This window comes from Bufo gargarizans, chromosome 3, assembly GCF_014858855.1.
Source record: "Bufo gargarizans isolate SCDJY-AF-19 chromosome 3, ASM1485885v1, whole genome shotgun sequence".
Lineage (NCBI taxonomy): Eukaryota > Metazoa > Chordata > Amphibia > Anura > Bufonidae > Bufo > Bufo gargarizans.
In genome coordinates this window covers 560,706,671-560,725,882 of record NC_058082.1, presented here as the reverse complement: position 1 = coordinate 560,725,882, position 19,212 = coordinate 560,706,671, and positions in this window count along the sequence as shown.

Genomic DNA, 19,212 nt, shown 5'->3' with positions numbered 1-19,212 from the left:
GTGACAACAGTGGCCCCATGATAGGGTGGGGAGGGTGGGCAGCAGCAGTGACAGTAAGGCTGTATTAACATCACTGTTACCCTAAGTTCAGACCTGAGCGTTTTACAGCGCGTTCAAACGCGCTGTAAAACGCTCAACACGTGAAAACCAATGCTTCCCTATGGCCCTGGTTCACACTTGAGCGTTTTACAGCGCGCTTGAACGCGCTGTAAAACGCCCGATGCATAAACAAGTTCTTGAGCTTTTTTTGGGGCGTTTGTCGCACATTTTGGCCCATAGACTCATTGGACAAAACTGCAGTCAATCACACAAACGAGCGTCAAACGCGCGTTTACTATTGCAAAAAACGCACATAAAAACCCCCGACAAATACGCACGTAAAACGCGCGTCTCAGAAACGCTCAGGTGTGAACCCAGGGTTAATGTTTCTGTTCTTCTGATCCATCAGAAGTACGTAAAACAAAAACCAAAAAATCCTGTATTTTGAGCCTCCATAAAGCCTTCTTCAGACGGTCAGTATTTTGTCAGTGTTTTGCATCAGTAATTGTAAGCAAATAACAGGAGTGGGTCCAAAACAAATATAATTTGTTATGGAATTATTAGCATCTGATCTGTGTGTTGGACCCACTCCTGCTTTTGGCTTATAAATTCTGATCAAATACTGATGCAAAACACTGGCCAAACACTGAATAAAATAACATATTAGCTACAATGAATTTGGGTCTAGTTGGTGATTTGTGTGGTTCATTCCAATAACCAATGACGCTCCTCCTATATGGCAATAATCCAGCTGCTATGTTTGATCCATTCAGCAAGTTCAGCCCATCTGGCTTTAAAGGGTTTCTATCACCTCATTTTGACCTAATTAGCTCTCAGACACTAGCGATCTGCTAGTGTCTGCTGTACCTAACAATGCTATTCTCAGACCTTTGTGTGGATCCGTTTCGCTAAAAAACAAACTTGTATTGATATGCTAATGAGCCTCTAGGTGCTATAGGGGCGACTTTTCAGCACCTAGAGACTCGGTCTACTCACACTCTATGCCGCCCCGCTCATCCATCAAGCCCGCCCATCTCCTCTAGAATGCCATCCTCCATCTCAGCCAGCGGACGAATTCTCGCACCTGCGCAGTGTGCGTCTGTATTCGGCGCAGGCGCAGTGACTGTCTGAACGCTCCCTGCGCTGGCATCTCCACTGTGCCTGCGCCATCTGTTCCTCAGAGCACTCTGACGTCATCGGTGCAGGCGCAGTGGAGATGTCTGTGCAGGGAGCGGTCAGACTTTCACTGGTACAGACGCGCACGGCGCAGGCGCGAGAATTCGTCTGCTGGCTCAGAAGGAGGATCGCATTCCAGAGGAGATGGGCGGGCTGGAGGGACGAGCTGGGCGGCATTTAGTGTGAGTAGACGGAGCCTCTAGGTGCTGAAAAGACGCCCCCATAGCACCTAGAGGCTCATTAGCATATCAATAAAAGTTAGTTTTTTAGGCAAACGGATCCACACAAAGGTCTGAGAATAGCATTGTTAGGTACAGCAGACACTAGCAGATCGCTAGTGTCTGAGAGCTAATTAGGTCAAAATGTGGTGATAGAAACCCTTTAACACTAATACATGGAGTTATTTGACCCCAGACGTTCCATGTACAACTTCCTTGAGGGCCAAGTGGCCACACTATTCTGTGATGCCCTTATATGTCCGGGGCTGCACTGTAGGGAGCACTGTGTATCTACCCTTTGCCGACAGTTGCGGGTTACCTACTCAGCGTCATTAATCATAGAGATTGCAATACGGATGCAGAATATTTCATTAGGTAAAAGACAAATTTTTTCACTACAAGACTAATGTTTTTACGAAGAGAAAATTTTTTTTGGACAAAGAGATTGCAATTAACTCATGGGCAACTCTGCTGCGCGAAGAATCACTTTATTTGCACTCACAAGGTATTAAATAAGACCAAAGCAAAAAACTCAAGTGGAGATAATATATCAAAATATCACTTTATTCTCAGATATAATAAATAAGGGAAAAGACAGGATGGAAAACAGTATACAGAGAGCCGTAGGGCAGTATCCACAATTGCGGGACCATGTATATCCACACGAATAAGCATGGATAGCCTACAGGTAGAAACAATTATGGTGCATGAACAGTCAATCCTGCATAGAAAATAGAAAATAGATAAAAATTTAACCCAACAAGGGGTATGTACTATGCAACAGGATCAATTGAATCACTGATTGTTCATGGACCTCACATCAACAGAAGTTATATATACAGACGTGGACAAAATTGTTGGTACCCTTTGGTCAATGAAAGAAAAAGTCACAATGGTCACAGAAATAACTTTAATCTGACAAAAGTAATAATAAATTAAAATTCTATAAATGTTAACCAATGAAAGTCAGACATTGTTTTTCAACCATGCTTCAACAGAATTATGTAAAAAAATAAACTCATGAAACAGGCATGGACAAAAATGATGGTACCCCTAGAAAACACAGAACATAATGTGACCAAAGGGACATGTTAATTCAAGGTGTGTCCACTAATTAGCATCACAGGTGTCTACAACCTTGTAATCAGCCATTGGGCCTATATATATGGCTCCAGGTAATCACTGTGTTGTTTGGTGATATGGTGTGTACCACACTCGACATGGACCAGAGGAAGCAAAGGAAAGAGCTGTCTCAAGAGATCAGAAAGAAAATTATAGACAAGCATGTTAAAGGTAAAGGCTATAAGACCATCTCCAAGCAACTAGATGTTCCTGTGAGTACAGTTGCACATATTATTCATAAGTTTAAGATCCATGGGACTGTAGCCAACCTCCCTGGACGTGGCCGCAGGAGGAAAATTGATGACAAATCTAAGAGACGGATAATCCGAATGGTAACAAAAGAGCCTAGAAAGACTTCTAAAGAGATTCAAGGTGAACTTCATGCTCAAGGAACATCAGTGTCAGATCGCACCATCCGTCGTTGTTTGAGCCAAAGTGGACTACATGGGAGACGACCAAGGAGGACACCATTGTTGAAAACGAATCATAAAAAAGCAAGACTGGAATATGCCAAACTACATGTTGACAAGCCACAAAGCTTCTGGGAGAATGTCCTGTGGACAGATGAGACAAAAATCGAAGTTTTTGCCAAGGCACATCAGCTGTATGTTCACAGACGAAAAAATGAAGCATATCAAGAAAAGAACACTGTCCCTACTGTGAAACATGGAGGAGGCTCTGTTATGTTCTGGGGCTGCTTTGCTGCGTCTGGCACAGGGTGTCTTGAATCTGTGCAGGGTACAATGAAATCTCAAGACTATCAAGGAATTCTAGAGAGAAATGTACTAGCCAGTGTCAGAAAGCTTGGTCTCAGTCGCAGGTCATGGGTCTTGCAACAGGACAATGACCCAAAACACACCGCTAAAAACACCCAAGAATGGCTAAGAGGAAAAAATTGGACTATTCTAAAGTGGCCTTCTATGAGCCCTGACCTCAATCCTATTGAGCATCTTTGGAAGGAGCTGAAACATGCAGTCTGGAAAAGGCACCCTTCAAACCGGACACAACTGGAGCAGTTTGCTCATGAGGAGTGGGCCAAAATACCTGCTGAGAGGTGCAGATGTCTCATTGACAGTTACAGGAAGCGTTTGATTGCAGTGATTGCCTCAAAAGGTTGCGCAACAAAATATTAAGTTAGGGGTACCATCATTTTTGTCCATGCCTGTTTCATGAGTTTATTTTTTTACATAATTCTGTTGAAGCATGGTTGAAAAACAATGTCTGACTTTCATTGGTTAACATTTATAGAATTTTAATTTATTATTACTTTTGTCAGATTAAAGTTATTTCTGTGACCATTGTGACTTTTTCTTTCATTGACCAAAGGGTACCAACAATTTTGTCCACGTCTGTACATATATAGACATCCAAGACTCCAGCATATATAATAAAATAAATGTCACATGTAAGTGCGGTCACTGGATGTCAGATTATAATAATGTCCCACAGATGGTATCCTGGGCCTAAAATGGATGTGAAATAAGACCATGTATAGATACACCGTAGTACTATACATGGAACGTACCTGAGGACATGATGGACGCAAGTGTAAGCCCAAGAGCGCAGACCTCGACGCGCGTTTCACCTCAGCGGCTTCGTCAGGAGGTATCAAGTAACAGACTAGCAGGGTATATATAGTCTAAATGAGAGTCTAATTTAAGTACCTGGATTGGGGGCACCTGTGGTCCGGTGAAGCGGGCGCGGAAGCACCATGATGCGCGGCGCCATCTCTCAGCGCGTCTCCGTCCGCATACCGCGCATGTAGACGTCACAGAGCACATTGAGATGACACCGCACAGCGCATGCGTGATCCGCGACCCAATGGAACGCAAGTGAACCGCAAATCGCAGGGGGCGGATCTTGTTTGACAGGAGGACTATAAACAATATAGTATGTATGGATGTTCACAGAACTAGAAAAGAGTAAATCCTATAACTAGACAGACATCCATATTAGGCCCACGATCACCGAGACGCACCCAGACATCTACAAATAGAAACCATGGAGTACCGCGGTGTGCCTAATAGAATCCTAACCGCCAGTACCCATGGTGACATGGTGTCATAATACATATACTACAAAAATGACACGACCCAGTGAAGTTAAATAGACAATTACATAATAGATGAATCAATCACAGATATAATAATAAGAAGCACTAAAAACAGTGCTATATAGAAATACATCGATGTTGCAACAGCTCACGCCCCATATACAGTGCATGAGTAACTAAAGACTGCAGCACCGAGTGGTACCCATGTGTGTTACTACATCTAATAATGATACAATGATAAAATAGTTATAATGTATAATTCAAAATCAAATGAAAGATAAGAGGGTGCATCCTGCTGGCAGATAATGCATCTCAAAAAGATAGTGCTATATACACCCTGAAAGAGTGCCAACATACATATAAAACCGTGACGTGTATATAGAACATCGACATGTGGGGAGGGGATGCCGAGGATGGCCCCGCCGGCAGCGAAACCGCCCGCGGGGTCAGCCGAGGCATCCCCAACCCATCAGACACTAAAACAGTCTCAGGCAGTCATCGGAGACCAGTAATACAGGAGTAAAATAATGTAATACAAAGGGAGAGACGCCAACCACGGTTACAATAATGGCATTACCGGCCCGTCACACAATGAAGGGGACCACCAACATAATCATGGTGCTCTCCACAGGAACAAAAGTCAGCATTAGCAAGCATCAAAAGGAAGGAAGAGGAACAAGGAAAACCTTGTCCAAGTATAGGTAGGCAGAGAGTGTCCGGGGCGGCACCACCGGCGGCAAAGGCCGCCAATGGGGTCGACCGAGACACTCCCAACCGAACCCAACAGTACACACTATACCCACCTAATATGGAAATATCAAATATCACATCAATTCTAATGTGGGAAATATACATACACAAGGTGCATAGAGTATACCATAAAATACAATTTCCTAAAGACGCGTCATTAAATGTCCATCCATGGTCTGCCATTCATCCCAAAAGTATCTTCTCCGAGTAGATGGTTAGATTCGCCGACGTATCCCTGGTATACAAAATAGACAATCTCGAAAGAAAGAAGAGAATATTATAATACAAAATAATAATAAAACTTACTATACCCTGTTGATTAAAATTTGCGCAATACTTATAGGAAGGAGGAGAAGTTGTTAGATTCGTTCAAGCCATGTGGGGTGACAGTATCCAAGATGACAATCCATCTCGTTTCTCTGCGAAGCAGGGCTAGTTTAACATTACCACCCCTAGATCCCAAATGGATTCTATCTATACCTCTCTCACTGTAAGACCCTGCGGATCAGACCTGTGAAATCTACGGAAGTGCCGTGGAACTGCTTGCAATGTGTCATAATCTTTTTCGGGTACTTCTGCGGCTGCTTTGATTTTATTGACGTGTTCCAACACCCGGACCTTAAGAGCCCTAGTCGTCATGCCAATATAAATTAGTTGGCATGGGCATGTGATCAGGTATATGACTGCTTCAGTATTACAGTTGATGTTGTGCAAGATCTTGAAGTTCTTATTGCCGGATGAATCACAGAAGACAGTAGATCGAACCATATATTTGCATGCAGCACATGACCAACATTCTGATCAATTTTTATCTATTTTCTATTTTCTATGCAGGATTGACTGTTCATGCACCATAATTGTTTCTACCTGTAGGCTATCCATGCTTATTTGTGTGGACATACATGGTCCCGCAATTGTGGATACTGCCCTACGGCTCTCTGTATACTGTTTTCCATCCTGTCTTTTCCCTTATTTATTATATCTGAGAATAAAGTGATATTTTGATATATTATCTCCACTTGAGTTTTTTGCTTATAGATTAGATGACATACAGGTGGTGTGTGTTGCTGTCTAGGTTAGACAGAGAGGTGTTTGTAGGTTTAATTAAATAAGACTACTCTGTAACACTGAATCACGGTAACTGTTTGGCTAACTGAAGTGGTTAAATACCAATGTGGACACACCGCAAACAGTAGAATGAGACAGGCGTATCACCCCAATTTGAGATTCAATAATGTCTAATAGAATTGCTTATCTATTAATCAATGTGTCTGTAACAGAACAGACTATTAATGGCGCAGCAGGTGAACTTGATAAGCGTGCCGATATATTAGACCGCCTGTTGAGTCTAATGCACATTAAGTCTATCTATAACAGAACATATTAAGTTTGAATGGCAGAGCAGGTGAACAAGATGCACAGGGCGATTACACTGAGCCTGCGCTGTCCCTGCAGTCTCCCTATGCTCTCCCTACAGTGTCCCTGTGAATGAGTGCTTGCCACGTCTCTCCCTGTGCTCAGCTCACAGTGAAATGGCGGAGACTGCTTGGGATGACTACCTTCTATGGGCTCAGTGCCAGCGGGCGATAGTGGTAACTTCAGTACTGGTAGATGCTTCTCATCTCTTCAATATCTATCTAAAATGATAAAAATTCCAAGGCACTTCCAGATAGAGTAGATTAAAATAAGTGTTCCATAAACCCTTAGACAGCGACATTTCAGTCCTCTTACTGGGACTTTTCTCAAGCAGTGAGAAAATTCAATGGTGCCATGTGCAACTATGAATACATCCTCACAATTAGAGATGAGAGAATTTTTAAAAATTTCGATTCGGCCGGTTCGCTGAATTTTTTAAAAAAACTAGGTTCAATACGAATTTATTCATGGCGAATCACGTTAAAAACTGCTATTTCCTGTCTACAGAGAGCCTGTATAGTGGTGTAGCACACTGTGCCTTGCAGTAACACGCATAGGGAGTCTGCTGTGGTAGTGAAATAATATTGTGAGTCCGTATGACATGCAGATGACAGGCGTCACTCTTAGAATCACTGCACACTTCACTTATTTGGGCAGTCACGGTGCCAAAACTGACCAAATAACTCAAGTGTGAACTCAACCTTACAGGTCGATGTTAGCATCAAGAAGAAGCGCAGTCCTCTCACACCGTCGTCAGCTGATTCCACATAGATGTCTACAGAACCTGTTCTATTAAACGCTTATAAAAGTAGAGCCCCCCCGACAGGGTGGAGAGGGGGTCAGCAGTAAGTTTGTGTTGACATCACTGATTATTTTGCCCTTCCTCTGATCCGTTAGAACAATAACCCCCAACAAACGGATCCTGTCTGATGAGCAACCGCCTTCACTCGGTCAGCATTTGGTCAGTAATCCATCAGTATTGCTAAAGCCAAAAAGGAGGAGTGGATCCAAAACAGAGATGACCGAGTCAACCATTCTAGAACCGCTGGGTTGCTGGTCAAGACACGACCGCGAGATGACACCGGGAGCTCAGGCCTCTCGCTGAGACTCCTGCTGCCACGCCCGCTTACTCCGCTGCGACCTGTGCCTGCGCCAGAAACATTTAGGCCTCTGCCCCTCCCCTGTGCAGGGCCTGGCACTTCTCTGTCTGACATACTGTTAGATCAGATAAATAAATAGGAAATTAAAAAAACTCCAAAAAAGTCTGTAATTTTCTCACTTCACCACACAGCGGCTAATACTTTTTTGTCCCACTAATACACGCAAAAAAGGGCTTTAGAACATATAACTGCACCGCTGAATGGCAAATATATTTTTTCTTTTTCCACTAATACAAGCCACAAAAGTCTTTAGAACATATAACTGCACCGCACAAGGGCAAATAAGACGTAGAAATATTTCCCTATAATTATAATAACCCCTGTTAATGGCTGTATCACACAACACTTGCAGCCCAATAACAAGAACGGTTTGCTGGAATTACAGAGCTGTATAATGGCAGTTTGGATCCCCAGTCAGTGCAGCAAGGTGTAATAGGATTGTTCCTATCACCCAGGCGGTAACCTCCCCTACTGAACCCTGTTCTACATAAATGCTGTGGATGATTCCTCCCTATCCTTTCCCTACAGCTTGAATAATCTTTCCCTGAACTTGTAAATCATTTTTTTAGCACAATGAACTCTTTCCTAGCACTGTCCCTAGTGCCTGCTGATGTCTCTCCCTGCACTAAGTACACTGGAAAATGGCAGAATCCAAGATGGCTGAGGCTATTTATAGGGCTGTGACATCACCGGGCTGGCTGACTGCTGATTGGCTGAATGCATGGCATTATGGGTGATTCCGCCTTCCCAGAGTTCCTTTCTCTATATCCTCACTATACGCAGGGACCCTCAGCTGTTGGCTGGGGAAGGTTTAGTGAGCGCGCGTAGTGGCCCTTTAAAAGGTCACAGTTGAGCATGTGCATGCCCTAAAGAAACAGAGACTGGATCAGTGGAGACGGCAGCCTCATGTCTGTTAGGGCTTTGTTTTCCTGGGCCCGGGTATCTCCTTCTTCTCTTGATGAGTGTGGCAGAGCTTTTTGATTAAACCCTTTAGGCTGCAGCTTCCTCTTAGGTCTAACTCCTTATACTATAGGGTGTCATGCTTCTGCTTCGTGACTGCTCTTAGTGGGCCTCCATACACTGCACTCTTTGGACTGTGGGCATGCAGGTCAGTACACTTGGGCAGCAAGTTGACCACTCTGTGACCTCTCTAACTAATAAATAACTTCAGCCATCCCATGGTTCTAGAAGGCCCTAAGCTTAAAGGACAACATGCACCAGGTAACCCCCATAGGAGTGATAAGCTATAAAGCCCACTGGAAGGAACGGCAAGTATACACGCATAACAAAATACTAAAGGGGCTCTCCGAGACCAGTAACCCATTGTCATGTACAGTATTGAGATCCAATCTCCAACACTTCCAGTCCTGCTGTAGGTGAAGTGTGATATGGTGAAGGTGAAGGTGTGCAATCAATGGCTGCAGTGGTGACCTGTGCAGGTGTGAGATGAGGAAACGGTGTCACGTTCAGGTGTCGGAGGGAAACACCACACCGAACATAGGAGGGAAAGCGGTGAGGGAATAAGGCCTGAAAACTAGGAAAAGGAGATGGACACCTTCTAGTAAAACCCTAATCAAAGTCCTGACTGACTACCAGTATGAACAGACCTCAGAGGTAGATGAGTTCATACACAGGAATACCTAGTATCCTAACTCACCCTATAGGAACCTGGTACTAATGTGAGGACTGAGACTACCTGTTCCTCCAAAAGGAAGGACGAACAGGAGTCTCCCTCAGGCCTTAATACAAATGACAGGGAAATGCAACACACAAAATAACAAAACAAACAAAATACAAAAGGGAAAGAAAACACTTAACTTCAAGTGGCTATGGCAGCACCAGGAACTCAGCCGAGATCCACATACCAGCTATCCACAACTCAAACTGAAGCTATAAACCGCATAGCATAGTGGCAGAAACCACAATAAATAGAGAAGGTTAAATGACCATAATAGCCTCATCTGGATAAAAAAAGGTGTGGCAAGCACCAGAAACAACACAGACATCATTTGATCCAAACGGAAAACATGTCAGATCAAACCACGTGTTGCCAGTCTCACCGATCTCCTGCCACCTGTCGCGGGAACGTCTGTGACAAACGGTTCTTATTGTGTGAACATTGTATTTGAGTAAAAGGAAGTTAAATGATTTGGACTGACATTTTGCTATTTGGCCACAGGGGGCCGCTGTTTCCTAAGCACAGCTAACAGACTGCATTTCGATATTCATGTATGCTAAACTCTCAGAGGTGGGGTCTCAAGCCTGGAAAAGGAAGTAGTAAAGGAGAAGCCATCTTAGAGTGAGAGTGGGAGAAGCTACAGGAGCTATGTGTGAGGAGAATCCCTAGACATCCATGCGTGAGAGCATCCTTTAGGGACCAGAGCTGCAGCCAAGAGGAGCTGATCTTGTCCAGAGTAAGGGAAATTGCTGCCACAAAGGCTGATGAGAGCTGAGGAGTAAAGCTACATACACTGTGGTATCATACGCTGGTTGGAAAAATCCTTGTTCCATTCACAGTCACCAGCTTATACAGAGCAGACCCGGGTCAGTAACACCGATCGTGCATGCATCTCATACAGTTTTGGCGCGTAGGATCCTAGAGACTCAGACCAGGCCTGTAGTCAGTTAGTTAGGTTCTCTGTTTGTGTTAGGCCACAAGTGTTGTTAACTGCTCACAACAAGGACTTCATGCTTAACCCGTAGGATATCAGCGCCGTATATGTACAGCGCTGGGAACTGGGTCTGAAATCCCAGTGCTGTACAGCTACGGTGCGATGATCGGACGGGCACAAACGATTAGCTGCAGGGGATCGGCAGTCACTGATAGCTGGACCCCTGCTGTATGTGCCGGCATAGGTGAAAACACCGATGCCAGCGCATTAACCCTTGCACTCCCGCGGTCAGCTGTGGTATCCTGATGGGTCCCGGGTGTCCATCAGGTCCCCACGCTGCTGTGATGGGACCCGATGACTTGGACGGCAGCCTGATGTCTTCCTTAGGCATTGTGGCTGCTTTCCCTGTTAGCCTGTGAGATCCAGCCGCCTGGATCTCACAGGAAAGCAGGCTGACGTGTATTACTCAGTCTACGGTAATACACCTGCAGCCAATGCATTACAAATCAGATGTATTGTAATTGTAATACATTGTAAAGGGGATCAGACCCCCAAAGGTTGAAGCCCCAGAATGGCGTACTGCAGGGCAGAGATGCGCCCGATTTGTTAACAGGTTTCTGCCTTTTAATAAATGAGGCACCTCTCACGCCAATGCAGGGAAATCAAGATGGATACGCCAGTCTTGATATATATTTCCCAGTGGGTCAGCAGACAGCAAATGGATGCCATCCGCATGCGGTCTGTTTGTCATGGATGGTTGCAAGGATATGCTGTAATTTTTTTTTTTGTGAAAAACGGATGCCATATGAATGGCGGAATGGACAGACATAACGCAGTTGGAGACCATATTGATTTCACATTTTTAGCAGATGGAATAGATGTCACCCATCTGAGTGAATCCTTAGTTATAGACATCACAGGATGTAATATGACAATTGTCCACAAGGTGGCACAATATCATCTCTTCTGCTTCCTACCAGTAGCACATCCTGAGATACAGATGCTACAGGTGAAGCAGAGTCAAATCTGCTGTCTACTCTTTAATCTCTGGGTAGCTACATTTCTGTGCATTGTGATGACTCTCTAAGTTATGGTTCAAATAGTTTTTACAAACTTTGACAAATTAACGAGTAAGAACAAGTCTACAGATAAGACATAGTTTATAGTTGCAGACTAAGGGGTTGTGCTAGCATTAAATATTATATTAATGTAATTCAACATGAAAATAGAGTTTACTTTCTGCTAAAATAAATGCTCCAGAGGTGAGATATTCCCTTTACTATAATGGTGCCTCTTGTCAAAGATTTTGATATTGATGGCCTATGTACGGGATAGGTCATCAATATTTGATCAGTGGGTTTCCGACTCCCAAGACTCAGCTGATTGAAGAGGCTGTGAACGCTGTGGCCTCTTCCTAGGCCAATGACATCCCAGTCCCATTGTATTGACTGGATCTGGGCTGCAATACCAAGCACAACCACTACTCAATGTATGGCGCTGTGCTTGATAAGATGTGTAGTGGCCAGAGAGCTGACCTGAGCACCCCAGCCTCTTCAAACAGCTCAGGTTCAGACCCCTACCGATCAGATATTCAACCTTAAATTACAGGTGACTCACCTTGTCTACAAGGTAGACATTCGTGGGTGCTCACATCTAACTGATTGCCCAATATCAGATTAGAAAAATGTTACATTTACGAAGACTGGCACTCTCACTTACCAGCAATTCTGTGTACTACAATGAGAAGATTTATGTGGTTCAGAATAGGGTAAATAGAGCACTTTCATAGTACAATTAAAATTCAATAACATAATTTATTAAACATATAAAAGTATATATATATATATATATATATATATATATATATATATAATAGTGACATAGGCTGCTCCTCATCCTCCTCTTCCAGTGGCAGCACCTCATCCTTCTCCTCTTCCAGTGGCAGCTCCTCTTGCAGTGTCCCACATATGTGTGTAAGGGCCACTCCAAATTACTATATGCCCTTTCATCTCATCTTGCATAAATCACTGTAATTTCCTTTGTAAATGCTGCTAAATTCCTATCACAGGCTGTTAAAATGCATTACACACTACCAACACTAGAGGTCAGGAAGTTAGATAGGAGAGGAGTTGAGGGAGGAGAGAGACAGACTTGTCTCCCAGACTTGTTGAGTTAATCTACTTGAACTTGTGGAAATTAGAGCAGTCCCAGCTTATGACTCCACAGCACCAAGTGACCTGGAGAAGCCTAAAAGCACCTGGACACAGCCTGCCAACGAAGTACAAAGTTGTGAGCTATCATTCCTTTATAGACTATAGTTCAGACAACCTTTTCAAAAAATGGAGCAGAGAGTTTGCCTGCCATGAGGGAGACCGCCCTTGGGTTGTATACTAGTACCAGAGGATCCATAGTATTGCAAGACTAAAAAGCCTGAGCAAGATCAGGAACCAAGTACAATATCCTTACCACTCCTGCATACGTTGAGCTGGAACCTACATACTGCACCTCACAAAGCCTGCTAATTGGGATTTTCAGCTTCATCCTCTTTACCAACTTCATGTAAGATTACAACTGACAAGTAAAGTTCCTGTTTGGTTGAGCTACTGCCTCTCTCATCATTCCATTTCATCTCCTCATTGCACCTCACGGTGCTGGCGTCACGAACACAGGGGCCCAGCCGCCAAAGCGTTACCCAATTACCATCAAGGGCACCTCAACTAATATCTGGCTGGTGTTCCCTGCAAAAGAGAGTGCCCCAGAGGATTTAGTGCTGTCTTCCCTTCCACTGCACGCTGGCCCAGGGGACAACTCAACTCTGAGCACTACTACCCCCACTCGGCACATCATCACTAGTAGACTCAGAATATACCCTTAGGGTGTCCGGGAGCTTAACTCATCTCCTCCACTGTGAGACCTTCTCCTTGTGGGCCACCAACACCCACAAGCAGCAAGATGTTCTTGTTCCACCAGGGTCCATTATTGCCTCCGCATCAGCATCAGTTCTAAGATAAATATGAGGGGGATGAGATCGTTCATGCCACAGTTGTACCTACTGACAAATTTTGTGGCCTCTTTGAAGGGCTTCAGCATGTGACAGGATTCTCCGATGAGCTGCCACTGCCTGATCCCAAAACAACACATGCACCCTGTTGAGGCAGTCTGGTGCATGACAAAATCATTCACCTTTTTTGCTGCTGGTAAGATTCTCTAGCATGTGCAAAGTGGAATTCCAGCAAGTTTGGTCATCATGGATTAAGCATTCTGTCACTGCCAGTCCAGGAGGGCGTGACGAGATTGCATGACGAAGGTGATGATGTGTGCCATGCAGGGAGCGTGTGTTATTTCCACCAGGTTAAGTGCAGCCAGGATGTTGCAGCCATTGTTGCTGACCACCTTGCCCAGTTGAGGTTGACAGGGTGACAGCCAGTGGGATGTTTTCTGCTTGATGTACATCGGCAAGTGATTAGCTGTGTGGCTACTCTAGCCCAGGCCGATCAGCTATAACACCGCATGGCAACGCTTGACTTTACACATGTGATATGAGGGAGGGGTAGTGTAAGTGACACTGTGGTCTGTTGGAAGAGATTGAGAAATTAGATACAGCCTAGTGTAGGAGCCAGGCTGAAACAGTCCTGGGGGTTGAAAAGACCTTGCTTAGGTGCTGCCTTGCTGTGAAAAACATTGAACCAGTGGGCCTTATACTGTTCCTGTCTGTAACAGCTGCTTCAAGTATCCACCATGCCGTGAACCTTGCCGTACGGCAACAACTGCAAGGAGCAGCCCATGTTCTCTGCCACATGAGAGTACAAGGCAGGGATGGCGTTTTGAGAGAAATAATGCTGGCTAGGTATCTTCTAGCAGGGCTAAGTGCATGCCATTAGCTCCCTGAAGGCAGTAGACTCTACTAAATGGTACGGCAATGACTGCATCACTAGCAACTTGGCCAGGTGACACCTCAAATCTGTGCGTTCCTCCACACCCTCAAGGTGATCTCAATTCCCTCCTGCAATGCCAAACACCACATGTCAAGCCCCACCGCATTTAGATGCAACCCATCTGACCTCCAAAAGGCTCCAATACCACTCTCCAACTCCAATCTGACCACCACAGCCCCATTCCTCACCATGAAACGCACTATGGCCCGATTAACTTTTATCCGCGTCTTATTCACAGCCTCCACTGACCGAGCCTCCCTCCAAACCCGCCTCGGGACTATGTCTAGCCATTTGGTCACCAGACCAGGGAACAACGACCACAGATGCAACATATCCTACTTAATATCTCTCACTAGCTCCCTGATAGGCCGTGCCGCCAAATCGTTTCCGCCCGCATGGACCACCAACACGTCAGGCGCCCTATCCATCTTTACAAAACGATGCACCTCCGGCAGAACCCCCTTCCAAACCATGCCCCTATGCCCTATCCATCTTACCAAAACCGACTCCTGGTCAAAACCCAGCTGCTAACCGTACGGCCGAACCGCTGCCCCCAAAAAGACATATGAATGCCCTAATACCTACACCAGGGTGGGTGCTGCACCTGAAACGAGAAAAGCAACGCAAGAACAACACTGCATGTGTATAAACAGAATGTACCCACCAGCCCCCTGCTGTCAGTCACATAAACCACTTACTGTATAAGCGATTCAAACCCAACCGTGCCGCTTCGGTCGCCGCCCCAATCATGAAAGAGTGGCTCGAATACCTCTCACGATCCAACCCCAACTGGTTCAAACATTTTGAGAATACCACCGAAAACTGTAAACGGGACAAAAAGGATCCATCCACGTGTGTCAACAACGGAGATATCCCCACCCCAACCCTCGCCCTGTACTCTTGAAGACAATGGACCGAACACATATCACATTCCGCAATTCAAAACAAAACCACTCTGCACCCCCTGCCTTCTACATCAGTCTTCGAACTACATATAACAAATTCCACCCTGTCCGGAAACAAATCTACATCATCTCTCATCAACCCCCCCATCCTCCTTGTTGACAGAAAAACCAGCTCACCCAAACAAACTGCCCCAAAAAACGCCAAGGAAAAGGCCAAATTAAATAACCGGACCTCCCCAGCCGAACTACACGCTCCCCTTAACTGATCTCCTAACTGTAAAAGTAAAGCAAACAACACCGGCCTCCTGGTATCTTCCCCAGTCTGCAACCTATGCCAACCCTTTAATGCCTGGGCTACCAAGAACGACTTGGTGAAATCGATCATCCCTCTTAACTTTAAACCAAACGTCAACCCCGCCATATAACCATTCATCTTACTCACCGACCAGCCCTCCTCCCTACAATAGCGCACGAACGTCAACAAAGAAATTATAACTCCACCATCCCCCCACCCATATCACCACACCACTCCTCCCAGCAATGCCACGCTTTCAAATACATAGCACACGTACCGGGCGCCAATGATGCTTGAATGAGCCCCATTACGGTTCCTCCAACAGGTCTCACAGGCATGCCGGACACTGCAATCCCACCACTTATGCCTCCGGGGCCAGCCTCCTGAAACGATCCCACTGTGAACAAGAACAGGCGTCAGCAACACAGTGGCACATGCGCCGCCACCACCCAGGCATTGAGCGACAAACACTCCAACACCAACCGTTTGAGGAGCCGTACCACTAGCGGCGACAAAGCCGACAAACCGTTTATCGCCTGAACTATCCACAAGTTATCGCAGTGGAATCAAATTTTCTTATCCCGAAACGGTCACCCCACAGCAAAACCGCTAACACTATTGTAAAGAGCTCCAACAGAGCCATATTATTCACCCAGCCTCGCTCAATCCACGCAACCGGCCAACATCCAGTGCACCATTGACCCCCACAAAACGCCCCAAAACCAGCACCTCCCACCGCATCAGTAAACAGTTCAAAATCAAACGAGTCTATAACCTCCCCCATGAATAGCGAGCGACCGTTATACTTCTGTAAGAAAGAGCTCCACACAAGTAAGTCCGCTCGCAATTCCTTCCCCAACCGAATATAATGGTGCGGGACTACCACACCCGTGTGAGATTGTGAAACAGCTATTTCTGCATAATGTCTTTACTTAAACTGTCATTTGGCATTCCGGGCACTAGAGGCCACTGTTTTGCAGCTACAGCAGCACACTCTGAGATTTAAATATGCAAAACAGATGATGGCTCATGCTGATGACTCATGCTGCTGCCTGTGAGTGAACCAGGAAGTGTGTTGATCTGGCATGGTGGAAGGATTGTGCTGTGAGGGACTAAATCCGATTCCATCCTGGCTTGCAGCTGTCCGGCAGTTAATGGACACTCAGAAGAAGGAGAGTAGCTGTAATATCCTTTGCATCCTCGGGCCCAGAACGGACATAGGTCAGTACACCTGGTTACTGATTGCAATATATTGTGTGGCGCCTGAAGTTACAGAGACTAGCCTAGGCCTAGCATTAGTTAGTCAGTTTGGATTTATATTGTTTTTGCTAGGCTGTACTGTACTGGACTGCAGTGCAGTTATTGACTTGCAGGCTCTGCTGCGTTTGCCACCGGCTAGGGGTGTCATCTGTAACGGCACAGCACCACTTGCAGGCTTTGCTGTGTCCGCCATCGGCTAGGCCTGTCCATTGGGCAGGGACATTTACTGTGGGTCCGGGATAGAGCGTTTCTATGTATGTATTGCTTTGGTGTTGCTTATGATATTACTTGTCGTTTAAGTAAAGTTTTCTGTTCTTGCATATTAAGCTGGTGTTAGTGTCGCTTTCCTTGTCTGTGACTTCGCTGTATTCTGGGGAGCCGACCCCGATACACGGCTTACACCCGCAGTGGCCCCAGCCAAACGCCTGCTGAACACTCCCCCTTATCACTATCCATAAAAAACTCAATTCCGTTACCGGACCCACAGTCTTTTCTGCCGCCAGCGGAACCCGAAACAGCTCAAAAAGCGAACGCAACGTTTCTAACAACACTGCACACACCTGAGACCCCGGGGGGCCTATACACAAAAAATCGTCCAGATAATGAATCAGAGATACACAACCGGACGGAGTCCACCACTGCCCATTCCAAAAACACCCCAACAAATTGTGAAAATCCAGATGCACTGGCAGTAACCTAAACGCTGCTTCAATATCCGTTTTTGCTAGCAACGCACCCCTCGCATAACGCTTTACCCAGGTAACCACCGCATCAAAGGAAGTATACACCACCGAACACAGTGCGGGGTCTATACCATCACTGACTGACGATCCCTTAGGAAATGACAGGTGGTGAATAAGGCAAAACTTGTTCGCCTCTTTCTTGGGGACTACCCCCAGGGGAGACACCCGTAAATCAGAGAAAGGCGGCTCCCAAAATGGGCCCGCCATCCGACCTAGCGACACCTCCTTGTTTAGCTTCTCCTTCACCACATCCGGATGCTCCCTTGCCGCAAGTTCCTTCTTAACAACACCACCCTCCCTGGCACGAACGGAATACTAAAACCAACAAGAAAACCCTCACAAATCAAACCCGCCGCCTCTCTATTGGGGTATCTAAGCGAGATACGACTCCATCCTTCCCAGCCAGCCAGACCGGCGTCTCCCCCTTTGCTATTAGAATCGCCCCCTTTTGGTCTACCGCCCTTAAAGCATCTCGCCGCTCCATGATTCCTCCTGCATCCGGAGCACCCGTGCTTAAACTTACATTTAAACCCGAATCTACAAACTCCTTCATTAAATGCGAAACACAAGCCTTTTGTGGATGCTGCCGCCAGTGTCGTTGCACCCCCACTACCCACCTCCCTTCTAAAGGGCTGCCCCGACCGAACAGGTGCCGTCACTTTCAGCCACAAGGCAATGTCCTTGTGGTCCCACCGTATTTCCGGTTGCACCGACTTTCTCTGCCGGAATTGCTCGTCATACCGCAGCCAAGCAACTCTCCCGTATGTCCGATACGCCTTGCCGATAGCGTCCAGATAACAAAACAGGGCCGAACAATTCTCCGGTGCCTTTTCCCCAATAATGCTCGCTAATATCGCGAACGCCTGCAACCTATTGGTAAACGTCCGCGGTATTAACCGAAACCTGCGTTTCTCTTCTTCCTCTTTCTTCCCACTCTTCTTATGCGTCCTATCCAAGTTAAATCTTTCAAGGGGAAGCAGAGAAAAAATCATCTCGTACTCCCCCCTCCATATCCGCTCCTTAACCTCGGCTTTTAAATGAGCCCCCAAAGGCCGATCAAAATAGATCAAAACAAACATACACTTCTCCTTTGGCCTTATCAAATAACTGCGCACTATACTCTTCCATCTTCCGCTTCGCCCCCTGCCTGAGTCTGCATCAACATCCCTGTGCCCAGTAACTCCCGCCTGGGCTCCCCTCCTGACCCCGATGCTCCCGCCAAACCCCACGCCTGCAGTGGGGACCCCCCCAATCCCCAGCTGGCCACCAACCCCACCAAGCCCCCTAAAAGCTGCCCCAAACCCCTACTTAAATCCAACTGGGGCCCCCAGCCGCCCCCCCCCCCCTCAGGAACCTACACCCTGTAGCAATTGAGATAACGGTCCCCAAGAAATCTCACCTGGCTGCCTGGGTGCTGTGTTCCCACCAGCCGCGACTCCTAAATCCAGACGACCTCTCCTCTGGGATTCACCGATGGGTCCAGTAGATGCAGGATCCTCACACTGTCCCCTGGAATCGCTGGGTCCAG